At 43.5% G+C, this 25,181-nt stretch overlaps 1 protein-coding gene across 2 annotated transcripts in view; it reads left to right on the plus strand.

Moving 5' to 3' along the window:
• The window catches only part of gli1 (GLI family zinc finger 1), a 51,763-nt gene that overhangs the window by 14,265 nt on the left and 12,317 nt on the right, over positions 1–25,181 (plus strand). The window contains exon 1 of one of the 2 annotated variants that reach the window (XM_041957148.1): positions 17,590–17,652. The exons of the other annotated variant lie outside the window; for it this stretch is intronic. The gene's annotated coding sequence lies outside the window, so the exon portion shown is untranslated. Of the gene's footprint in view, positions 1–17,589; positions 17,653–25,181 lie in introns of those variants that run through there. 2 annotated transcript variants of the gene reach the window in all.

Raw genomic sequence — 25,181 nt, forward strand, 5'->3', positions numbered from 1 at the left:
TTCGTAGTTGCAGCTGGTGGTGAATTGAGTCCTTGTGCCCCCCCCTTCTTCCTCCCTCGTCTTGTGTGTCCCAGCTCACACTCCAGCTTCCTGTGGGATAGAGCCGAGCCTCGGGGCAGGGGGACGTCTGTTTCCAGCCGGAGAGCTCTGTCACACATGCCGCAGCTTGTCAGACTCAGTTTGTGTGAGGGTGATTGGGTGTCAGAGCGAGCGTTTGCGTGGAAGCGTCCCGTACAGGACGTCTGCGAGCCTCAGTCCTGGTGCAAGCGAGTGTTTAGATGTTCAGAGATACGGCTGTTTTCTCTCTGTGGGTGGAGGTGACTGTCTCAGACATGATGAAAAATTCAATTAGCAGTAGTTCACTGCGGCCCAGGTTCATCTCAGGTTGCCTAAACACAGCTTTGTCTCTGCGAGTTTTATGTCTGGGACAGCAGCGGTAAATCTCCTCTGTAGCCTCTGTAAAACATTTTCTGTGCCTATGTTGCAGTGGAACAGAAATAGTATGCATACGTGATACTTGCACACAGTTACCAGTGCTGTTCATTACTGTGCAACTGTTAATTCACCTGAGATAAACACAGGAAAAGTTTGTGAGTGCTCACAAAACTGCTCTTATGTGGCAACAGCTCATAGATTAGAGATGTTGTAGCTGTCATTTTGAATTGCGGTCAGACAAACTAAAACTTAATTTCATTTCACAAGAGAATTAGCCTGTGAAAATGTGGATTTGTGAATTAAAACTTTTTGCAATCTGAAGCTGCAGTTTTCCTTACAGGCCATATTTAGTAGGACTGCAACTAATGATAAAACTGATTAATCTGCCAGTTATTTTCTTGATTGATTTACTGATTAATCATTTGGTCTGTAAGACTCCTTTCCTGAAGCTCGAGCTGATGTCGTCAGATGGTTTGTTTTGCCTGTTTAATAATCCAAAACCCTAAAATTAGGGATTTAATATCAGATAAGACAAAAACAAACAGACAAACTGCAAATTCACAAAGTTTAGCTGCTTGAACCATATGTTTTAAAATGATATGAAAAATAATCAATGATCAAAATAGTGGTTAAAGCTCTCATATTTTCACAAAACTGAATATATTTCAGTATTTGTTTTGTATCCTTTGCAAGCGTAGCCTATAATGATGAACCTCTGTCATAACAAGGCGTTAACAGTCGTCACATTAACAAACGTACTTTATTCACTCTGTTCTTTAAACTCAGGGAAATAATTGTGTGGGTTTTTTTCTTGAAACCGAACTGTTCAGGACTGTAATTTCACACAGTCAGGGTTTTGGCATGTTTATGCGGTTCCACATCATGCCTGATCTCTCACAGGCAGCATGTTAGGAGACAGTCTGCGGTGTACAAACATCAACGGGATCTGTGCGTATTTCTGTGTAAGCAAGGCTGTGTGTCTTTAAGTTGAACCTTTACACACACAAACGGTGGCTTTCTTTACCTCAGTGCTTCCACCCCAGCTGGTTGGCCATCAGAGCAGACTGGTGGTGTGTCTGAGGTGTGTGGCTTACCACCATGTCATTGCCTGAAGGGCTCTTGCTGTCTGTTGTCACCTATGCACACACATACACACACACACACACAAACACATACGCATGCACACACACACACACAGACGTTGTGTTTTCCTTCTCTGATCGATCCAGAATGAAGGACAACATCAGCCTGAACGAACAGAAATACTGGTGAACACTTATTTGTGCAAAATGAAATGCCACGTTTTGCATCAGATAGGTGCAAAATGTAGTGTAGTGTGAACTGAGTCAAAGCAGCTGTTTGTATTAAAATAAGAGAAACCAAAATGAACACTGACGTTTTCAAGCCCTTTTTATAGGTTTAATATGTGACATTGCTGTCTGTAAAAGTGGTGGATTTTTGGCATTGTTGTGTCATTTATTCAGACATGAATGTCTGCTGATGCCCATTTTGTGAAGTCCAACAGTGCACAAGCATAGAATGCAAAGATGGTGGTTAGAACATTTCTTTTATTGTAATTTAACTGCTCACAAGCTGTATGTAAAACATTTTGCTGGATATTCAAATTTTCAGCCATGCAGCTGAAGAGGCTTGCAAGAGAATCAAAAGTAAAAGGAGGGAGTGCTGGTCTGATTAATAATGTGCTTGTATGATTTTTATTTTTAGCTTTTTTTTTTAAGTTGTTTTTTTGCCCCGTAATGCGAGCCTTTTTATAGACATGACATTAGAAGAATCTACTCAACAGCTTCAGATCGGTTTATTCTCAGTGTTTTATGGTTTATTATCATTTTAAGAGTTGCATGTTATTACAGCGCTCCTAAAAGGCAAACATGACGTGATTGTCTGTCTGTGAATGTTTTTCATTACCTGCTGTTGCGCTCTTTTACTTCAGACTTGTGCCGTGATGGAAGTCTTGTCTGATGTACTGTGGTAGTAAGATTGCCCTTGTGACTCTGGCTGCTTATTTGAGCATGTTAATTAACCAAAATTCAGAGATGCATGTCTGAGCACATTGTTTTGGCAGTTGACTTATAATTTTGTAATAATGCTTCAACATTTAGGGCTGTCACTTCAGGGATATGATGGGGAAAAAATGTATTTTTGTTGGATATGTGAGAACCACAGATGTTCAGTATCTATGCACACATGCATACAAATACATTCACACACTCACCTTTCCTAATCCTCTCCTCTCCTCTCCTCTCCTCTCCTCTCCTCTTAGTAAACACATTGAAGAGCAAACGTTTTTAACTTGGAGTGTTAGCGCCAGAGCTCTTCTGCTAACTGACCCGGGGCTCTGAAGAGCTGCAGATAACAGGCGCCCACATTGGCTTTTGTGTGCAGGAGGGTCTTTACATAACCCACGTAACCAAGCACATTGTCTAGCAACCAGCCGGCTACTGAAGGGCCTTGTAAATGGAGGAGGGGGTCTGCTTGAGTGGAGGCCGGTAGCTGGGCTGAGAGGCTAGAGGAGCTAAGCTAGGCCATGACTAAAGGCTAGTTTGTTAGCCTGCAAATGCCCTAAGGGTACTGATGCAATGAGCTCCCTCAGCAGCAAAGGGGCTAATAAAAAGAGATCTCTTGTTCCAGTTTTAGCTTTAGCATCGATTTAAGGAAAGTAATAGTGCAAAGATACGTTATGCCTGCTTGTGCACAAACATTCCTGAAAGCATCATCTAAGTGAGTGACTTTTTTCACAAAAAGTCACATTTTTGCCAGTTTAAGTAATTCCTAAGTTACCTAACGCCCCTCACTGTGCTCCCTAACCCGGTTCCTCCACAAAGCCTGGCCTTCTTCACCCTGTTTCCAGAATTTGGGTCTGAGCCAGAACTCCCCTGGAACCGCCCAGGATGTTGAGGTATATTTTTCCTCCCCGCTCCCAACGATGAGTTTTTTCAAGATGTTTTCTTTTGGCTGAAGAGAAATGTTTGCATGTCTCTCTCGTTGCACAGTCCAGATCACACCCCAAAGACTCTGAGATCTTTAATATATACAGTCTGGAGTCATTTTAAAATATTTTTGCACTGGAAGGAAGGAAAGTAGCTAGATTTTGATTATTATTGCCAAGTATTAACGTCTTGCTAGATGTTCACTATCAGTGGACACCAAAACTTTTGAAACTTGGTGACATTTTTATTATAATTCTGCAGATTCTTAAATGCATTTATCTCAGAGGAAACTTTGACTTGCACCAGTTGTCCTCGAACAGTCGTGAGGGTCATTTGAGTGGCAGCACAGCAGGCTCTCACTGGTAACTGATTGTGACGCAGAGACTCATTATCAGCTCCACACTTCACCTTAGATCAGATGATAATGACCCATTTATCACCCACACTTGATGCCCCTGTCATTCTTAACAGCTCCCTGCCAGGACAGAGGAAGCTTTTACTGCTGTTCCTGAGATGTCACCATTGTCTTCCAATACACAAAGACAAGGTGTCCTGATGGCCCCTAGTTGCACCGCTGAGGATTTTCTCGCTATTGTCACCCCCCCCCCCCCCCCTCCCGCAATCACGGGGCTCGGCCCAAGTACGGAGGCGGGGGGAGGTGGGTGAGGCTTGTGTGGGTGCTTTGAAAAGATGTGTGAAATAGGAGTATGGGTATTAAGGGTCTTGGCTCAGTCGGGGGTCTATTGTGCTGCAGGCTGAGCCCCCTACTGGCATCCATGATCTCCTCCATTGACACAGAAGCTCTGCTCCGCTCCCTGTGTGTTTTTTGTCAACCTCTTTCTCACCACTCCATCTCCCTCTCTCGCTCTCTCTCACTGCCTCACACCCGGTGTCTCTTTACCTCCCTTCTTCAGCTCTCTCTTTGCTCTGAGTCAGAGCCAAAGAATCTGGAGAGTCCTCCGCTCGCCTGTTTGAGTTAACTGGATTCATACTAATGCATTTAATGGCTGTGAATGGTGATGATGACAGGTCACTGTAGCTGTGTTTTACCATGCTGTCAACTGCTACTGTATGTGTTTAATTTAGAGGACCCGTAGGACATATGGTCAACTATGTGGCCAAAAGTATGCGGACACCCCTGTACTAACCTGAACAATCACCACCCAACACGTACAAATTTTATTATATAAATAAATTTTATTTATTTTTTTATTTAATTGAAGTATTTACAACAAAATATTTCACGTCTTCTTTTTAATTTAAGTATTCAATTATATTTAAATAAATATATTTCAAGTCAATGCTGACCCTTTCCCCTCTCTACATCTGTGTATTTGTGGTGGACAATATTACTGTAAATCCCATTATATTTTAGTATTAACTTACTTTAACATTCGTGATAATAATTCATAACAAGCCCCTTTCACACATGCACTGCTACCCAGAGGAGCTGCATGTGCGAATACAGTTTGTCTACATGAGTTGAAACGAACATTAAGCGGACTCCGTGCCAGGGCCGTAACACAAAGTCTGTGTAATGTCCGATTGAGCACATGTGTGTATAGAGCAGGTCATTGTCCGGAGAATTCACAGCGAGCGAGGGGGCTGTGTTGACGTTGCAAAGAGAGTAGCTCTTTGTACTCTTTTTCTCCTTGCCTGTGTATTGCTTTACACTCCTTCGTTGATACTGTGCATATGTCCAAATACGTGTGATATTGATGTCAAGACAAAAACAGTCATTACGCTAATGTGTGCAGCTCCAGACAACGGCCAGATCTGATTCTGAGGACATTGCCCAGAGTTCAGATGATAAAACAACTACAGAATATTAACTCCTCCTCAAGTTAGTAAACTCCAACAAAAGTCTCAGAAATATGAAAGAGGACAGGAACTCAGACCTCCTGAAATCTAAATGTTGTAGCATACAATGAGATTTTGAAAGTGTGCTTCCAGATTGGTTAAAGCCTTTTCTAGTTTCTGCATGAAATACATAAAGGGTCCATATAAAGTGCTTTTCTTAATTTATTGTGGAGGAACCTCACAAATTTGTGCAGCCGCAAGAGCAAATTCTAGCAGCCAGGCTCTAAAATGTTAAAAGCCCTCACAGAAGAGTAGAAGTGGTTATAGCAGCATATTAAGGCCCATGTTTTATAAATTGGGCTTGTTCACAATCTCATATAGACGTAGCATCCAGGTGTCTTAAGTCTTAAGACATCTTTTACACTGATACTCAGGCTTGAGGAATTAGCCACTTAATATATGTAATTATAGCCATTTGCATTGATATGGAGCATGTTCTCCTCTTTCTAAGTCATCTTTTCTCTCAGCCCTCCCCACAACATGGTCTGGCTGATTCGGACGCAGGGTTCGGACAGATTGTGAATGTGTGTGTACATACACCTATTTGCACAGCGCTATCCAGCTTGTGTGAGGCCAACAGGAGTCGAGCGATTGTCAATAGCAGAAGTCAATAAAAACCCGTCATTGACAAAAAGAGAACAAACAGCTGCGGTTTGTTCAGGATTTCCTAACAAACACTCCACGAGGAGGGCCACGGACAGAGAGAAAGAGAGACGGCTGTGAGGACTTGACTCGCCCTGTCTAACGCCACATGAAACAGGCTGTCGTCTCGCTCGTCAGGTGATTCTCCACTGGATGCTGATCCAACCCTGCACATAAAAACGCAAACAAACAGCACTGAAAACAATAGAAATAGTGTTTAGACCTGCTGTTTATAAAAAGTGCCGGTATATGAAAAAAGAAAAAGAAGTATTCAGATTCTTTGCTGGTTCTACAGTGTTGAACTAAATTAAAGGTTGATTGAAGTATTATCAGAAAAATGATTTTAAATATCAAAAATAAAAACACATATTATGCAAAATGACCACTTTTATGGTGTGATTATATATACATGCATATATCAACAATTGAATTGTTGTACTACTGAAGCATTAAGCATCACGTTTTATAAGATAATTTTTTTTGGATTTGATGTATTTATAGATCTACAAAACTCACTGAATCCTCGCTTAGCATATTAATGTGAGAATACTTATTTTCAACAGAGTTTTAAGATGTTTAAGGACAGACAGAAAACCTTTTTAAACACTTAAGATCACAGTCCTGATTCTGGTCTGTCCTGGAAGGGAACTGCAGGGAGTGATACTGAGCTAAATTTTACTGAGGCACAAACATTTTCTTGTTCATGCACTGTCATTACAAAATAAGCCGCCGTTCTAGATGCGATAATGGGTTCTCAAAAAGATTTCTATCAGTAGAGGAGTGAGGTTTGCATTTTTAAATGATAGAGTAGCAGACCCCTCTCCAGACCTTCACACACTTATTGGAGGTCACACATCTGTAAGATCTTACTACAGCTGTCACAGAAATGTGGTGGCTTCAAAATGACAATGTTTCCCTCTTTTTAGTGGAAGTATAAAGAAAGATAAAAAAAAATAAATACTCCCCTGCAAACATACATACATACATACTATACATGTGATCATCACATCACCACTAGCATGGACAGTTCACGGTGTCTTCAGGTTAATGACCTTGTTCCACACAGTGAGTTGCTGCACATCCTGGTATAAAGAACGACTGTCCCTTGTCCTTTAGTGAATGTCCTCACTGGTGCAGACCAGTCCAACCGGGACAAATGTGCAGGCTGACCGTCTGTGGCCTGCAGGGAGAAAATGAGGAAGGCACGCTGTAAAGAAAATCTGTCGTTAAGTGTCGCCGTTTGGCTTTTCAGGAAGCCTTGTTGGCTGTGGTGGTGTTTAGCTTTTGGCACTCTTTGATTTCTTTCTGTAATTTATGTTATGGACTTATCTCAGTGTTTTTTTCACTTGCTCCTCTTACGATAATGTGCCTTTACTTTCCCTTTTTACTGCTGTATCAGTGCACTTTGTCAGAGTGTTCTGGTTTAGAGCGCCTGCTAATAAGTAAATGTGTGAAATGTGAATGACAACAGTGTCCCTGGGTTGCACTGTCCCTCGGGATAAGCCACCACAATAGGAGCACAACACTAGAGCCCTTGTGCAAACAAAGTGTTCTCGAATGAAGGAGGCATTTAAAAATGATCGCTCTCCACAAACAGAATGCGACCCTCCTCTCTCTGTCCTGCTTTCGCCCCCTCCTCCTCTTCTTCCTCGTCCTCCTCCCTAAACTCCCTCTTTTTTATCATTCTCGCCTTCTTTCTCCCCCAGTTCTCGGCTGCCCCCGTGCCTGTTAAAGACATTTGGCCTGTGCTAAACCTGGAGTGACAAATACTCCCTTCCTCTCGTCATCAAAGGGCTATATCTGTGTCCTTGTCTTCTCCGAGCTGTTGAGGGGCTGATCAGTGGAGGAGTGGTAAGGGGAGAAGGTGCTGCAGTGCTGGATAGAAGCTGGAAACAGGGAGTGAGTGGCCCGACTGGGGAGAGAGAGGGGGGAAAAATGAGGGGGGACTGAGATCGGAGGTGGAGAGCGGAGTGATTAAAATTCATCCCACGGTGCAAACAAAAGGAGGAATGAAAAAGGGGGAGAGTGCAGGAGAGAGGAGAGAGTGAGTGTTGGGGGGGGGGGGGGGGTAAGTAAGATTTGGGTTGAAAAGAAGATTGTAAGCCTCAGCAGATCCCTGAACAGTCCCCCCCTCTCTAAATGACTGCCTTTGACTCACAGCACAATCATCCTTCGAGACAACGGAAAACAAGGGAAGAAGGGAGGGGGAGCGAAGAGGAGTGGGAGATGGATAGATGAAGAGCAAGAGGAAAAGAAGGAGAGAGAACATTAATTATTCCGCAGCCTTTTCCTCCCAAGATTTGCAGAGGCAGGCTGAACAGGGGTCAACAATTGACTCAATTACAAGACAAACTCTCCAAGGACCCTACACCAGCACTCACCGCGGACCCGGCCGCTCTCGGGCAGGCTGTTGATTTTTTTTCTCCCCTTCTTTTCTTTGCTGGTAAATGTTTGCCCCTCTTCAGGTGCCCCTGGCAGACGCAGGAACTCCAGCCCTCGGCTAGACTTTAACCTTTTCAGCCACTGAATGATTCCCCCTCTCTGTTCTCCATGAAGAGCCGGAGGGAGAGAGGGAGCGAGGGAGTGAAGAGGCAGAAGAAGGGCTAGGAGCTCTCTCTTTGTCAGGCTTTATAGCTGGTAATGAATAAGAAACGCCTGGTGACCCTAGAGAAGAGGGGGGGTCTTTTCTGTCACACAGGTGGAATTTTTCTCTTTCAGTCTAGTCGGCCTCGAGTAATGTGCATGAAAATCTTACAGTGAAGGAATTAAAGCAAATTCATGTTTTATCTCTGGTAGTTCCTGTTCGTAGTCAAACCCTGGTGGTCAGCACCGTCGCCTCACAGCGAGAAGGTTTCCTGCCACCGCCCAAAGATATGCAGGTTACCTTGAGACTCTTAAGTTACCTGTAATGTCAGTGAGTGAATGCTTGTTTGCCTCTATGTGTCAGCCTGACCCGTTCATTGTATGCCCTGCCCCCATATAGATAATGGATTTATAATGGAGTTACAAAGCATAAACAGTCACACCACGTACCATTTTAAATTGGGAACAATTAAACTGTTATAATGAGTACATAAATGCTAGGAAGTCAGATGATATGGACTCATTTTAATTAGTGTTTAATTAGTGTTGGTAAAATCATTGACTTCAGAGAAGCCAATAGAAAAATACACTCTTAAGTTGTACTCTGGTAATTTAGAGTAGCATTTTCTTATAATTGGGCCACTCAAAACAAAGATACAGTCAGATTCAAAGCAGCAAAGGCCAAGACATCATGAGCTCTACTTGTCTAGTATGGGTAAGCTCCAAAAACATCCTACATTTCCCATAATGCCACTTCTTTGAAACCCCACACCTGCAGTTTGTATCAGAGCCACGCTGAGATAACCACGATGATGATCCCAGTGTTCAAAAGCTCCACAGACGACGTCGTACCACATAGCTGGAGCTGAGCTGTGCCTAATAAATGTCGATATTATCAAAAGCATCATACAGATTTACTCACGTATCCTGGACTCCTAAAAGGTTTTACAGATACGACACCTGCGTTTTCTGTGTGCGGCGGCCGCTGACACTGCCAACAAATGAGAACTTATGGGAGCGTTCACTATTGTTCCTGGTGACCCTGCATTGATAAGGTCGGACAATACAGTGAGGAATGGGATTTCAACAATAGGTCCGCAGTCCCTCTCTTCTCAGTCAAAAGGACTGCTCAAGCATAGTGCCGCTCAACCCGCCCCCCCCCCTCGTTTTTTTCTCTTCCTCTTCTTCCATCAACTCGCTTTTTCTTCGGTTGTTTCTCTTTGTCGCCCTCATTTTCTCTACCATCTCTTGTCTTTCTCTCTCTTTCTGTCCCTTCTGATTCCCCCCATTCCTCCTTTGTGAAGGAGAAAGGAGAGCATGAATACCACACACAGACTCGGAGTCGCCCGCTGCACAGCAGCATTACCGCCGCCAGAGTTTTTCCATCTCAAGTGAATCACTCTACCTCCTTTTTTCCCTCTCTACAGGAAACAGCGGTAAAAGTGTACTCTCCTTGCCCTCCTTTTATCTTTAATTTCCCCTACGTCAAGTCCTCAAGCTCAGTTTTTTATCGCGTTTATGTAATGAGTTTATGATTTATTGAGAATTGTACCCCTTATGCACACATGGGTAGGCAGGGTTCATATGTGTATAGCAACATTTCTTCAGAAATAGTAAACACTTGGGCCCTAAACAATGAACATTTATGAGCAGTTATGTCTCAAACTCCTGTTTCCTTAACAGTCAAAATTTATTACGCGTTTTTAAATCCCCCCGTATTTTCTTTTTTTAATGTGACTTTTAAATGGAAATACTGTATATTCTTCTCATACATAAGAATTCCTATTTATAAGCAATAAAATACACCTCAGTTCATTTTGCTGGTAATGTGGTAAAGTGTGACGTTAAGTCTGACCGGTGGCTGCTGTTAGTTTGCTAACTGATGCCGCTTCACTAGCTTTAGGAGTCTGCTGTACATTTCTGTTATTAATGCTGCGTCTTATGTTTTTACCACAGGAGTAAAACAAGCAACAACCAAAACCCTCGCTTTCGGGTGGATTTTGACTGAGACATTCAACAATTTAAGGCACTTTGGATAATTAAGCACCGACTCAGACGTATCAGAGCTTTCAGGAAACACTTGTGATTATGACTTGGGTGTTGAGGTGAACTGTATTTGCAAGTCAGAAGCAGCTTTATCTGGTTGTTCCTACATGACTTTAATGCCACATGAAGTGACTGAGTGACTGACTCAAAAGAAAGTTTGTAAACCACTTGTAGCCACAGAGGCCGCTGTTCAGCAAAAGTTACATAAACTCACTTTAATCATAGTTTTTAATTATAATCTTTCCTTTTTTTGGTAACTTGTGGTATTGTAGTTTTCTTTTCAGATGTGATTGGGCACATTATCCTGAACAGATTGAGTGATGAAAGCTCCTGGAAAATAAAACTCACTTGCAAAGCAGGATTGTTTTAAGACTGATAGAGCAGGACAGACACAAGGTGTGTGTGTGTGTGCGTGCGTGTCTGCATGTCTTTAGTGAGCCATTCACGAGCTGCTGACGTAAATTGTGCCCTTCTTATTGTGTTTGTCACATCAGGTCCCTGGGTCATCACCCCCCCACCCCAGTTCCTTGTATGTGTGTGTGTTTGTATATGTGCATGTGCATCTGTGTGTGTGAGTATATACATCTCTTTTCAGTGTCTGTGTGGCAGTTTATGTCTAAATACGTGAGCTCCGTGTACAGTTTGCCTTTAAATGCTTGGGTCTGTGTATCAGACAGAGCGAATGTTTACATGTGTGTCTGTTTTATGTGTGTGTGTGTGTGTGTGTGCGCGCCGGCGCTGCCTGCGCATCACTGAGCACTGCGTGGAGATACAGACTGGAATTTAGGGCTGAGACACAGTGAAAGGGAGCCCCTTCCTCACGCATGAGATAGGATCAGTGTTTACATGCACAAATAGCAGAAAGCTTCTGCGATTGCAAAACATCTCCTGCACTTTTCTGATGTAAACTGCAGCATTCGACAGACATCGAAGCATCTTTATCAGACTTTCATCAAGTGTAAATGGAAACCAGTAACACTGGTTAACATTGACTGCGTGTGGACAGTGTAGCTTTGAAAGCTGGTTATGTTTGGTAAATAGGGTCAGGTCAAGGGTCTGGTCCCATGGCTAAGATTTGATGTGGGAGCCAGCACTGGTTCCAGCTTAAAGCTCTTTGCACTAGTAGATAAACCTGAAGCCTGACGCACATTCCTTACACTTCATTTACAGTATGTTAAATGTACCCTGTTGCATTTTAAGTGCAAAAAAAAAAACACGGTTTTGCTCACATTCAACACTTCTCACCAGGACACACTGCATGTATCCTAAAGGCCCAGAAAACATGAATGCATTACATGAAACATGTTTATGTAATGCTTTGAAACTCCCTTATTTAAGATGAGTTTGGCTTGTCTTCGCTTTTATTGTTGCATTGCTACCTTTTACAACATATTATTGCCACCGGCTGTTAATCTGCACTCAGCAAGTACGAGTAACACATATATACAGTATATACAGTACATGCTTATGTTTACACAGCATGTGTGAATGGAGAACTGATGAACTGTGGGTGTTGTACAGTAAAGTACCAGCGTAGGATCCATTCCCTCATACCTCTACATGCATGCCACAAAGAGCCACAGCTACCTGTTCTCATGTCAGCTGAAGTTGTGGCGTAAGGTTCATAACGGTTCAATCTTGAGTGTAGTGTGTAGGAATCGGCGGTTGGATTAGTCAGTCAAAACCCGGCTCCTGTACAGCGGTGTAAAACATACTGTAAATTATTCATCACATTTACTGGCAGCCACACGTGCAAACAATTATTCACTTGTCAGTGTTGCATGATGTTTACTGATCTGACAAACACAAGTAGAAGTCCTGTGAAGAGCCTCGTTCGGTCCCTTCTCACAGCCAGATTATGTTCTCCATGCTTTTGTTTCTCCTGAATGTCTGGTAGTGTGCACTAAACAAGTGGTGGAAGCCTCGCGTACAAGTGGCTGCGGAAAAGAATCAAAGGAGAAGTTTGAGTGACAGTTCTGAGGTCAGTCTGAAATCTTGTTATTGGGTAAAGTGCCGTGCCTACACTTCAGTGCGGTGCAATATGTGACAAAACTGGTGAAGGCATTCTTTCTGTGTGAGGTCTCCCACAAATACAAATTAGGATCCTAGTTAAATGTGTTCCCAACTGCAGGATTGATTTCACAATCAATTGGAATTAATGACAGTTTAGGTTGCTGAAATTCCTCATATGTTCTTGATCTCGCAAGTTTGTGTGTCTCTTTATTTGGGGGCAAAGCCTAAAATGTGGCTACAATAAGTGTATTTTTATTCTGTGTGAATGCGTGCAAGTATCACTTTGTTTGTGTGTGTGTGTGTGTGTGTTTGTGTGTTTGTGCGTGCGTGTGTGTCTGTGTTAACCTCCTCAGCCCCCTCCAATTCACAGCCAGCTGAGTAGCTGATTTGTTGCCTTTTAGTTATGTTAATGCAACTTAATTACAGCCCTGGTGAGAACTTAAGACACACACACACACACACACACACACACACACACACACACACACACACTCTCTCTCTCTCTCTCTCTCTCTCTCTTTGTCTCTCTCCCTCTCTCTCACACACTCTCTCTCTCTCTCCCTCTCTCTCTCTAACACACACACACACTCTCTCACTCTCTCTCTCTCTCTCTCTCTCCCTCCCTCTCTCTCTCTCTCTCTCTCTCTCTCTCTCTCTCACACACACACACACACACCAACAATCACCTTGCTTGTGTGGATGTGCAGGTTGTGATCAAGAGACATATTGTTACAGGATCATTCTGCCATTTTTTTTCCTTGAATCCTCACCCCACTTCTTCCTCCCCCTCTCCCCCTCTCCCTCTCCCTCTCCCCCTCTCCCCCTCTCCCTTACTCTCTCTCTCTCTCTCCTTCTGTAGTATGCCTCTTTTTATTTCACACTGTAATAATCAGCTCAACAGATATCATGGCTGCTGCCTGGCAGCTACCATCAGTGGCGTGGCGTCAGTCAGTCCTGGGATCTCACAGATGTGACTCTGTGTGTGTATGTGCATGGGCGTGTGTGTGTGTGTGTTGTCCGCGTTTGTTTAGTTTGTAGACTGCGCTGGACAGCCATGACTCGTCTCTCTCTGACAGCATGTGAGCCCGCCGCCCTGTCAGAACCCGGCCAAGCCTTTCATTCGCTCAGGGAAAGTGTGTGTACGCATTCATGTGTGTGTGGGCGATTCTAGCTGTGCGTGTGTGTGTATGTGTGTCCTCCTGAGTCACATACTAAGCCCCAAACATCAGCTCAGGGATCCCAGCCAATTAAAAGCCAATGCAGGCCCGGATGCCTTGCCCCTACCAACATCTGGGTATTAAACTAAACGCCTGTGATATATTAGTTATGAAGTCAGCAGCTCTGAGAAGGACCACACAGGAGAAGTGCACATTTTACTGTATGTCTCAGTCATCCAAATAGTCGCTCTGTAATTTGTTCACTGTGTAAATTGATGAGGTTTGTTTAAGTAAATGGCAAGCAGAATGAAAAAGAAGAGCATCATTTTCATCCCTACTGTTTTGCATCAACAGATTTGTCAGCAGTCATCAGTTCTCGTGGGATTTATAGTTTTGTGCAGATTCCCAGTGGGCGCTCAGGGGAGATGAGTTGTGGACTGAAACAAATTGGAGCACATTCTCTGCGGCGGACAGCATGTGTTGCTTCGCCTGTAAACGTTTTTTTGCATGTAGATTTTTTTTTTTGTAAAACTACAGACGAGACAGGCGTCAAAATGAACAGGCAACTGTAAAACTGTCGCAAGGATTTTTTTTTTTTACACTTAAAGACGGTGAGGAGAGTGAGAGGAGGAGAAGATGGGAGCATATGCAGAGGAAGGATAGAGGTCAGAGGGAGAGGAGGCAAGTTGAGGGAAAGCATCAGCGTGAAAGTGATGATATAACATAGTGTAATACGGTGACCCTCACCAAGGCTGTGCACACAAACACAGCGACGCACACGCAGGCGTGCATGTTCGCATGTTCGCGATGCAGCTGAGAACTGATGAAGACAAGTCTCCACATGTGTTCATCTGCTGGGATGAATGTAAGTACAGTTTACATGCTGAACAGAGGAAGAAACATAAAAACAAAGAGAGAGAGAGACAGAGAGAGGTTTGCTTTGTAGAACTTTATTTGTTGATGAAGTGAAGTTAAACGTGATGTAGCAGCGTTTCTGATGAAGAGCCCAATAGTAGGACCCTGTTAATACAATCATCCACTGTTTAGTTGACATCCGCTCTTACAGCACGGTGACAGATAGACTGTGACAGCTCACATTGTCACCCCGAATGGCCACAGGAGACAACAAGTGTAACATGATGTCTGCAAACTGTAGAGAGCAGCTTCTGAGAGATCAATGGACTCAAAACAGGAGTGAGGAAGGTGAAAGTCTGGAGGCTGGTGAGTCCAGGTTGGTCTGGTTGGAGAGTTTGCTTGCTGTTCTTTAAGAGCAAGTGCTTTTTGTTCTGCTGTAAGATGGTTATTGAACCTCAAGCACCAACTGAAATGTGTGGGTACTGTCAGTATTGTATATATTGGTGGATCAGGCCGTCTGTTGATCACAGGGTTGGCCGTTCGATTCCCATCTCCTCCTGTCCACAAGTTGAAATGTCCTCGGGAAAAACACTGAACCCCGGTGGCCAGTGCATTCCTAATTGTCTGTCCCAAACCGGGATAAATGGGCTGAGAAAAGCCTATGCCGAGTCAAAGTGGATCAGCTTTCCATGCTGCGTAATGTTTAAAACATATATCAATGTATCAAAATAGTAGCCAATTAATTTTCCTGAAACCTGATGGTTCAGATGTAGTTGTATAAACTGTATTTGGGTAGTTTTATATGCTCTATTTATGCTTTATATGCCTAATGAGCACCAAGTAAATGTAGTTATATTCCACCACTGTGCAAAACCATGTATTTATTGCATTTAAAGTATCTGAGTACTTTCTGAGGTTGACCCTGCCTTTAAATCTACACATTAGTACAGTATCCATACTTTCAATCCATTTATACTGTCCTCTGGGACCACATGCATAGAAAAGACCTTTCAAAGCCTGAAACAAAAGCCCAGTAATGAACTGTCAGTGAACGCCACGCCGCTTTCTCTTGATTAATCCGACCCAGTCAGTTTGATGGTCGTGCTGTCTGTGTCATATTTCTCCTTTCTTTCCCCTCGGTGAGAGGCTCTCAGAGCTGTGGTCACTGCGTTCGTCTGGTGGCCTGCAGGCCTCGCCTGCTGCTGTCGTCGTTCGGAGGGACGGCGCAGCGGTTTCTCCCACACACCGAACACAAACACACACACGCACACACATAAACACATGAAAAAAAACACACACACACAGCCTCGCGTCGTCAGCTCTCTGTCTGTGTGTCTCTTTCTGCCTTGCTTTGTCTATCTTGCTCTCAGCCACACACATGTTTTAGGTATCCACCCCCACACGCACACACACTTACACACACACATACACACACACACACACACACACCCTCCATCCCTCGGAGCCCCTCTCTCTCTTTCTCTTTCCTCTGTCTCTTTTTCCTCACAAGTTTTCCACCTCCTCTCTCTCCTCCCTCTCTTCCAGCTGTGTTATACAGCTAAGGAATATAAGTAGCAGCAGGCCGGCTATAAATATCGCCTGCCCACCCAAGTCTGTTAGGATTATTATTTTTCATATAATCACTGCGGTCTTTCTATAAACCGAACAGATTATTATCTGGTTTTTGTTCCCTGGTCCCTGTTTCAGTGTGTGGCAAACTGCTGTAGTGGATTTATGTAGAGGACATGTTCTTTTTGCTGTTTTCAGTGAGATGAGTGACTGGAGAAGATTTACAAGGCCTCGATTTGTAGCCACAGCGACGGCATAGCCTCAGCAGTGATGAGTAGAGTGGACAAAAAGCAGGAGGACAAGTGATGTAGAGCTGCAGAAAGGATGGGAGGAAAAGAGCAACAAGCAGCTGGGTGACGTTCAGGAGTGCTGGTGAAGGTGAAGAGGAGTGCTTGGCTTAGATTTACAATGACAAAGCACAGTTCTGTCTTGAAAATGGGGGTTGGGCTCTTAGTTGTTTATAGATGGAGCATTTCTGCATGCTGCCTCAGTCTACAGCTGGGAGCCAGCTGCGTGAATCAACCTCTCCTCATCTGCTTTATCCATCCATCCTTCTTTCCTTCTTTTTTCCCCACCCGTTTCCTCCGCTTCCCCTCCTTAAAAGGAGTTCAAAGAAATATTTGTGGTTAGGGCATTACCTACCTGATACACAGACACGCAGAAGTTATGCAGAAGAGTAAAAGAAGAAGAGGAGGGACAAGACATGAGCTCGATGTTACTTGGTAGACAGAGAGGGGAGGAAGGTGTGTGTGGGGGGAGGAAAAGAGGCTGGAGGTAAAGAGAGAGGAGGGAGGGAGGAGAGGAGCGGGGCTGCAGGAAACCACAGGTATGTGCAGGATGGCGGGTGGGTGGCCTGGAGAGAGGACAGAGAAAAGTACGGGATTTTGGAGGAGCGAAGGAACCAAAGAGGAAACGTGTTGGTGGCACCTCTCTGGACGGAGTTGTTGGTTGAAATCCCCGAACTGACAAACGTTAAACACCTAAAAGTGAGACTGCTCGGTGGCCGGCAGTACAAAACTGTGCTTGTGCGGGCAAATGAAAACAAGGAGAGGTGAACCACTCCTAATCCTAAAACAAACATGATCAAGTCACAGGCTGATCAAGCCAACAGTTACAAAAGTGCTAAAACAGTAATCATGACTGTGCGCTGTGTTGCTGTACATGTGACTACAAGGCAGCTTGAGTAAATTAAAGTACGTTTTGCACCAAAATTGGTTCTTTGTCAGTGTATTTAGCCAGTATTGTACACCCCTTGCGGATGTGCAGCATGTGCATAACCCTCTCTAACAGAACTTTTCAGCATGTTAAATAAGAATTTGGCTTTCAGCTTGCCCAAACTTTAAAAAAAAAAGAAAAAAAGCTTCACTAAAGGCTCATCGGGTGCTGTTTTCTGCTCTTTTCAACTCAGCTTGGTTTAGCTCAGCTCCCGCTTCAGTCATGTTGAGATGCCGCACTCGAGCCCTCTAGCGCCCTGACGTCTGTCATCAGTCACTCCGGCTGTGTAGCAACAAGGGATCAACGTTTCATTCTGCCATTTCGACAAGGTGAGAACCCCAGCAGTGAGACATCAGCACCGCAGCTTCCTCAGCCCACAGTTTACAGTACAGGGATATGTGAGGTGTGAATCAGTGAGGTCATGGTGTTGACTGTATTAAACCACACTGCTAGTTTAGTAAACATTAGTTTAGGGCTTCAGGGATTCTTCTTTCTCAACGTAGCTGCAAAATGACAAGTTTGTAGTCTTCCCCTTTTGAACCCAAGAGCATCTGTAGTATTTTTGTCATGTGAGGGAGATTCAGCTGGAACGGTCTGTTTTCGGGTTGTCCATCCGTCCGTCCGTTCATCCGTCTGTCCCATACTCTCTGAACACGATATTTCAGGAACACCTTGAGGGAATTTCATCAAATTTGGCGCAAACGTTCACTCAGACTCAGAGATAAAATGATTAGATTTGGGCAGTCAAAGGTCACTGTGACCTCACTAAACACATTTTTGCACATAACTCAAGACTTCATGCAGTAATTATGACAAAATTTCACACAAATGTCTCATAGAAAAAAATTATGAAGTGATGACATTTATGTACAAAAGGTCAAAGGTCAACTTCACTGTGGCATCATAATGTTCCACAAAAGCACTTTTCTGGCCATTATTCCACACCATCACCCAGGAACAGAAGGGGAGATGGTGACCATATTTCACTTTTGGTCAGATACTGAATTGGTGGCACTAATCTTGGGGTCCACCTTGACACTGTGCCGATCACTTCAGGTGATTGTCGTTGCACCGTGTGATGAAGCTCTCCATCAATCCTCTGTGCTCCTCTGTAGAAATAGTCTCTAAGTGAAGACAGCATGTTTCTCACAGGAAATTATTCACTGGAATCATGCATGTCAATAAAGTCACTTAAGTCTCTTCATACTTTTTATTAAATTCCCTCAAAGTCTTCACCACATGTATTATATGAGCCTGGACAAATGTGGTGGAGGCAATAATTCTGTTGCATTAATAACATGGTAAAGGGCTGGGTGACAGATGGAATCAATAACACTAATATTCCTGACATTGTTATACAAAACATGATAATTGGAATTATTGCCCAGCTCAGTGAATACCTGCTTCACAATGATGCTTATTCTTGTTCGGTGTCTTTTGAAAATGTCAGGTCAGGCTTAACAGGAATTAAAGCTGTTTAAATGAAAGTCAAAGCAGTTGTTCAAGTAGATATGACACTAATCTTCCTTGCAGCAGGTCAGTGAGTAGGGCTTATTGTACATTACAGTGATGTCTCCAGCCCTGTGGCCTTTCAGTGGTCACACCGTTGGCCCCCATCACATTACAGCAGCTGTGAGGAATTCACAAAGTCTGGGTAAAAGGGGTAAAAAACACAGGGGAGGGTGGGTGGGGGAGAGAAGCAGGGAAGGAGGATAGTCTGTGTTGGGTGGAAGGGTTACAAAAACAAAGCCAGAATTTAAAAACAAAGTCTACCACCGAAGGAAAACAACAGGCCTAGAAAAAGTTGGTGGGTGAGGAGAGAAAGAAAGAAAAGAGGGGGAAAAAAAGAAGAAGAAAATGAGGTAGAATCTGGACTGTGGTTGGCTGAGGGCCCGGACCCCGCCTTCGTCCCCCCCTCCCTCCCTCAGCTCAGTCTCCAGCCCTAACACAACAGAATCCCCCACAAGCCCAGCCACATCAGGAACGGCTGGCTACATTATAGCTGCCATTATCGTCTCTCAAGTCATAACAGCCAGAGAACACCCACCTCGACTGCAGCTCCGCCAGGAGGGGGAGGGGCGAGGGAGAGCAGGAATGAGCCAGGAGAAAGAGAGAGAGGGTGGAGGCAGCGGGGGAGAAGAGTGAGAGAGAGAGAGAGAGAGAGAGAGAGAGAGAGCAGGAGATGGCCAGAGATAGAGATACAGAGCAATGGAAAAGGCAGAATGAGAGGAGGAAAGCAGGGAATGAGGTAGAGGGTGGGGGAGAAAGGCTGGGACAAAATACTCTCAGATGGGTGTTTACACTGCAGATGTGTGTGTGTGTTGGGTTTTATTTAGGCTGTTTTGTGTTGTCTAAGTAATAGATTATCCAGCAAACACACAAATGAGAACACACACATGAGCACACACGCTGCACATGCTCACATTCCCATCTGAGAGGAGAGGAGAAATGAGGTTAAGAGGAGAGGGCCTGTCATTAAACGCCGCTTCTTACATTGGCTGAGGAGGGAGCGGGTGGGGGGCATGTGTGAGCCCCAGTTTAGTGTTACACCCAAGAGTAGAGGAGTGTAGGAGCAGAGTGGGGCAGAGCCGGATCGGGCCTTTTGTCTGACACGACCAGTGACCTGTGGAAATGTCTATCTTCTCTGGAGACTTCCTCGGAGGGAGGAGGAGTGACGCTTTATGGGAATGTCACAAATGGCCAAACCGTGCAAGACCAAACAATGTTTCTCTTTGTGTACACACAAATACAAACTATCACCTGAGAGCAGAAGTCTGTGGGACAGACCACACCACAGGCCTTTAGAAAGAAGTCACCAAACACACTCCAAGCCCTGCAACAAGTAGGCTGCTACATTTGTGAAGCTTGTGGGAATATTATTAGACTTAAATGTCATCACAAAGCACCAAAGTGAAACTGACAAAGGCAATAAACCATGTAGAATTATAATCGCAAAGATTTTCATTTAAATAACTGTCTGTTACATTACTGTCGATAGCTGAACGAGTTAACGCAGTGGTGATCGAGCCTATGTGGCCCTCTGATGAAAGAATTGCAGTATTTGTATATTTGCAGTATTATGAACTGGGTGTCGGTCTCGACATTCCCAGAAAATGTGCTGCACTAAGTTTCTGCTAATGAAAACCTAAAATTTCCTCCTGCTGCAGATTCACATTAAAAGCATTTTATTGGCGAGAGGGCTTTTATAAAGTAGTGGCAGGAAATGCAACATGTTTGTCAGTGAGTTTGTCAGGTGCAGCCACACAGGCTGTACACCTCCAACTTCTCAGCAATGTAACCAGCTCCTCCTCTAGCTTTCACCGAGCCCTGCTGTCTGCAGACTGATGCAATGTGCAACACAACATCAGATCATTGCAGCTCACACAACGATGGAAAAGGGCCAATTATTGACTGAGTTCTGTATTAATAAAAGAATAGTTTGTTTTGCCCCCAGAATTATGTGACCTGTTGTATTAATGAACCAAATCAACCAAGACTAAACTCTTCGAGATTACCACTTTAAATACAGTGTGGCTCGATTTCTTAAAACCCAACTGTTTCAGTTTTCCAAGAGTAAATAATGCATTCCTCCTTTTGATGATGGAAAGTTGAGTTTATTAGCAATAAAACACACCAAAATTAAATTCAAGAAACTTCGGCGCTACTGCCTTATTTGGTCTGGTATGACCAGTATCTCATTGTAGCTAATGTTAGCTAACTTGGATTGAAAGATTCTGAGTCAGCCAGTCTACCTAATTTGCTACCATTAGCCGCCATAAACTACCGGCCATACCGGACCAAGTAAGGCTGTAGCGACAAAACAGCTGAGTGTGTTGAATGGTAAGGGCGCATTTTATTGCTTGAACTCCAACTTTTAATTTGTAAGAGGAAGAACATGTTAGATGTGCTGCTGTAGGGTCTTTACAGTGCAGTGGTTGGGACTCTGACAGTGAATGAGTAATAGTCCATTAGGACTACAAAACCATATTTTATTTAGTGGTGGTAAGCTGTGTTGGTTTGGTGAGTAAGTAGGTAAGCTGGAATGGAAATTTATTAGGCCTGACCACAGTTGGGCTTGTCTAAAAATATCCAGTAAATGAAGTAACCTCAGCACTTTCATTTGACCTCGATGGAAAACGTCATGAGGTCAAAAAAAGATGTGAAGGAGAATTCATAAAAACAAGGCTACGTAATTATGCAGCAATGCTGCAGTCGTACTGTGGGATGTCATTATCTCCTTTCCTTTCGTAAAGGGTGGTCAAGTCTACCCTGTGCTAAAGGAAATAAGAAAGGAAGCACGGAAGCACCTTTCATTAGCATTAAGAGAATTTGACCTGCTCTTATCATGGTTGCCACTTTGCTCATTTCGCTTAGTCAGGAACCTTCTTAAACAAGAACGCAACCTAGGATCCATCCAACTTCAAGCAGGGATTTAAAAAAGACCTCCATGAGTTTGTCTCTCTGGAAAAGTAGTACAGTGCCCCGAAGCTGTTCTTTAAAAAGTTTCCTTTGATTGGTGATATTGTAGAGGTGACTTTGAGGATGAATTTAGAGATTCCTGGCTTTTAGGTGGGGCTTACTTGAATGGGGTGGTGATGTATGGTTTTGAACCTGGAGAGTTTGAATGGAGAGGTTTTGGGTGTAGAAAGTAGCTGCACATCCTGTCCTCGTCCTCAGCACCTTGGTTCCTGCCCAGCTCGCCGCGCCGCACTGGAGCAGACTTGTTTAGTTAGCCGCTTGATTTATGGCCTTGGGGTTTTTAATATGCTTCTGCCCCATCCCTCTAAAACCCAGCACCACAAAATTACACCGGGGAGCTAAATCCCTGAGAGTTTCTCACAAAATATTGACCTAAAATAGCACAATGCCACGACACCTGTGTCAGCACCATGCATATGTGGAATCATCCACCTATGTATACCTACATGCTGCCCAGGAATACATTCACGCATACATACACATAACAGCACATAGATGCATATAAACACATGCTTTTTACACGTTTATGCATAGGATTTGTTCTTTTCCTACCTGAAAATCATCAGTATGTACAGTACAAGCACATTAAACTCTACGATAGTGTGGTCCGTGCTTGTGATATATACTGTACTATATATGTGTTTACATTTGTAAATATGTGCATATGTTTTGAATGAAATGTAATTGCTTCATAGATAATGATGACTAGCAATGTTTTTTTTTTTTTCTGTGAATGAGATCGTATATTTTTGTCCAGCGCCAGGGTCATGAGGAGGCAGTTGTAGTGGACGGTGGCCACACAAAGTTCGGGATTTTTACACCTTAGACCTACACAACAAAAGCACTTTGGTTAATTTTAGGGTAAGATAGTAGTTTCAGTTAAGTGTTAAGTCTCATGCTTCAAGTCACTATTGACTTTTTAAACATTTAACCAAGATCAAAAATCTCTAATCTTGCTTAAGTGATGTTGGTGCCTAAAGACAACCTGCTTTTGTTGCTATGAGTGGATATTGTAGGGAAAACAAGTAAATCATATTATTAGTGGATGTTTTGCAAATATGTTCAGAATCAACACTTTTGCGACTTTGCTAATTCATTCATTATATTAATAGAATGTTTCATCTTAACGTATTTACTGTGCAAATTTAGCAAATAAACATAATTTTTAGAAGACCGGGATGCTCAGACTTACTTAATATTTATTCTGTGGAGTTATTCTGCGTTTGCACTGCGTTTTTCCCATAAGCCATGTACCATGCAAATGAATTGCATAACACACAGCTGAGTGTGTGTCCATGGAGCTACAACAGCAACACTCACACACTCGCTCGCTGCCTCGCTCCCCGAAGACACACTCGCAAACATATTTTTCAAAAAAAAAATCCAGCTTGCTTATGCGCAGGTGGTCTCATACATTATTCACTCTTACTCTGAGATCCACCACCATATATCATGTCGAACACACTCTCTCTAACGCACACACACGTACGCACATGCTGTACTGCAAATACACTTGTCTCCAAATCTCCCCTCTCAGACACACCTGCCACTGAGCTTAGACATGCAAACTGCTTCGATATATTCAGTCACACTCACTCTTTCACACACGCACACACACACACACGCACATTCTCTGTAGACTTGGTGGCCACTGGATCATTATGCTTCCCCCTGGCGGGCCTGACAGGTGTGTTAGCATGTGTGTATGTGTGTGTCAGTCTGTCTGGTGACCCCCCTCTCGGTATTTATTAGTTCTGGACAGCTGAGGTGCTCGGCGAGATCTCAATTTAGCACTTCCGGCTAATTATCATACACTCATCCGAAAGCTGCCGCTGAATACGCGCAATTAGCCCCGGACCGCCCACATCATTTAGCCACTCGCTAACTTTGCGTACCAAATCCCCCTGGTGGCTTGTGGGCTTAAATAGGTCCCTGCTGCCCTTTTAACACTTGTGCTACTACATAACAGGCCTGGCAACCTGTTACACTCAAACCGCAGCGCTTTCATCTGCAGTGGACAGGAGCTTTCCCAGTATGGGCTTGAACACTTGTCACATGAACAGCACCAATGTGATATTTTGATTCCACATGCATGGTGAGGATTTCAGCGCAGAGTTAAAGGACATGGTGTGAGACAGTCAGATTTGTCTTTTTTTTTAAATAAATGTATTGTTGCTTTTTTGATATGCAATATTTCATTTAGTTCACATGACAAATGATGAAGACACTTTTTGGCTTTTCTCCATTTGTGGTAGCTATGAAATTAGTGTGTACACTAATTTTTTGGCCCTAATTACCTCTGTAACCATGAAAGAGCCACAGTCCTGACTATTAGTACCTGCACTGATGTGGTTGGATATAATGAGCAGGTGCTTGTTCCCAAGATCTCTCAGCTAGCATTACCTCACACATGTGCTCTTGTTGAAAGATACCGTCTCAATTTGAGTTTCATACAAAAGGCTGCTTTGCTCTACTTTCGTTTTTTTTCTCTGTTTGTGTTTCTGACATCCTTTAACTCTTTGTCTTTTAAGCTTCAAGGCAAAACCCAGATTTTCCTCTTCTGTATGTCTTTTCCACGTTGATCACTACTTTCCAGGATGGGAAGGTGCGGCAGGTTTTCGCTGTCTGTCAGCAGTGTTTGAGGTGCAGGACTGTGTTTAGAGAAGGGAGATTACAGCCAAGCCCACTGTTGGTGTCACAGGGTTTTGTCTAATCTGTAGGAGTGTGTCAGGGCACATCAGTGCCATCACATGACCTGCTTTTAAAGTCTCTGTAACGTATACATGTCCAGATTTCAGAGTTCCTTCACACCAATTCAATTGTCTAATCTGCATTTCATCATATGTTCTTCATACTTATGGATGTCATTTATCCAAATAGAGTTTTAGATGCTTATATTTCTATAAGCGTGAGTGCAGACAGGCACCTCCAGCATTGTGGTTCCTTTGCTCCAGGTAACAGTTGTTAAACACTGTATCTGTGCTCTTGCAGAAACTTTTCAGGGCTCTCAAAGTGTTAAAAACAGCCCCCCAGCACTCAGACTGAAATCAACACCGTGCAACTGCACTTTAAATCACATTAACTGTCAACACACCTGTAATGAAGGTTTCCTCCAGGTCACCTGCAAACAGTACCTCATTGTCCTTGTGTTATCTCTTTCCATGTCATTGTGTACGACTTGGGAAGTGTTGCGGTTTTTATTCATATATGACTGTAGTTGTGAATTTGTACTAAAAGTTTGAACATACAACTAATCTACTAAGACATAATGGATTGAAGCAGGTATAGCACCACCTGCACCATCTGCAAAATGCAAATCTACAAGTTTAACACCATTTACATTGGTCACTATTAGTGCTTTTACTTTTGATGCTTAGCA

Source organism: Chelmon rostratus, chromosome 2 (genome assembly GCF_017976325.1).
Source record: "Chelmon rostratus isolate fCheRos1 chromosome 2, fCheRos1.pri, whole genome shotgun sequence".
Taxonomy (NCBI): Eukaryota; Metazoa; Chordata; class Actinopteri; order Chaetodontiformes; family Chaetodontidae; genus Chelmon; species Chelmon rostratus.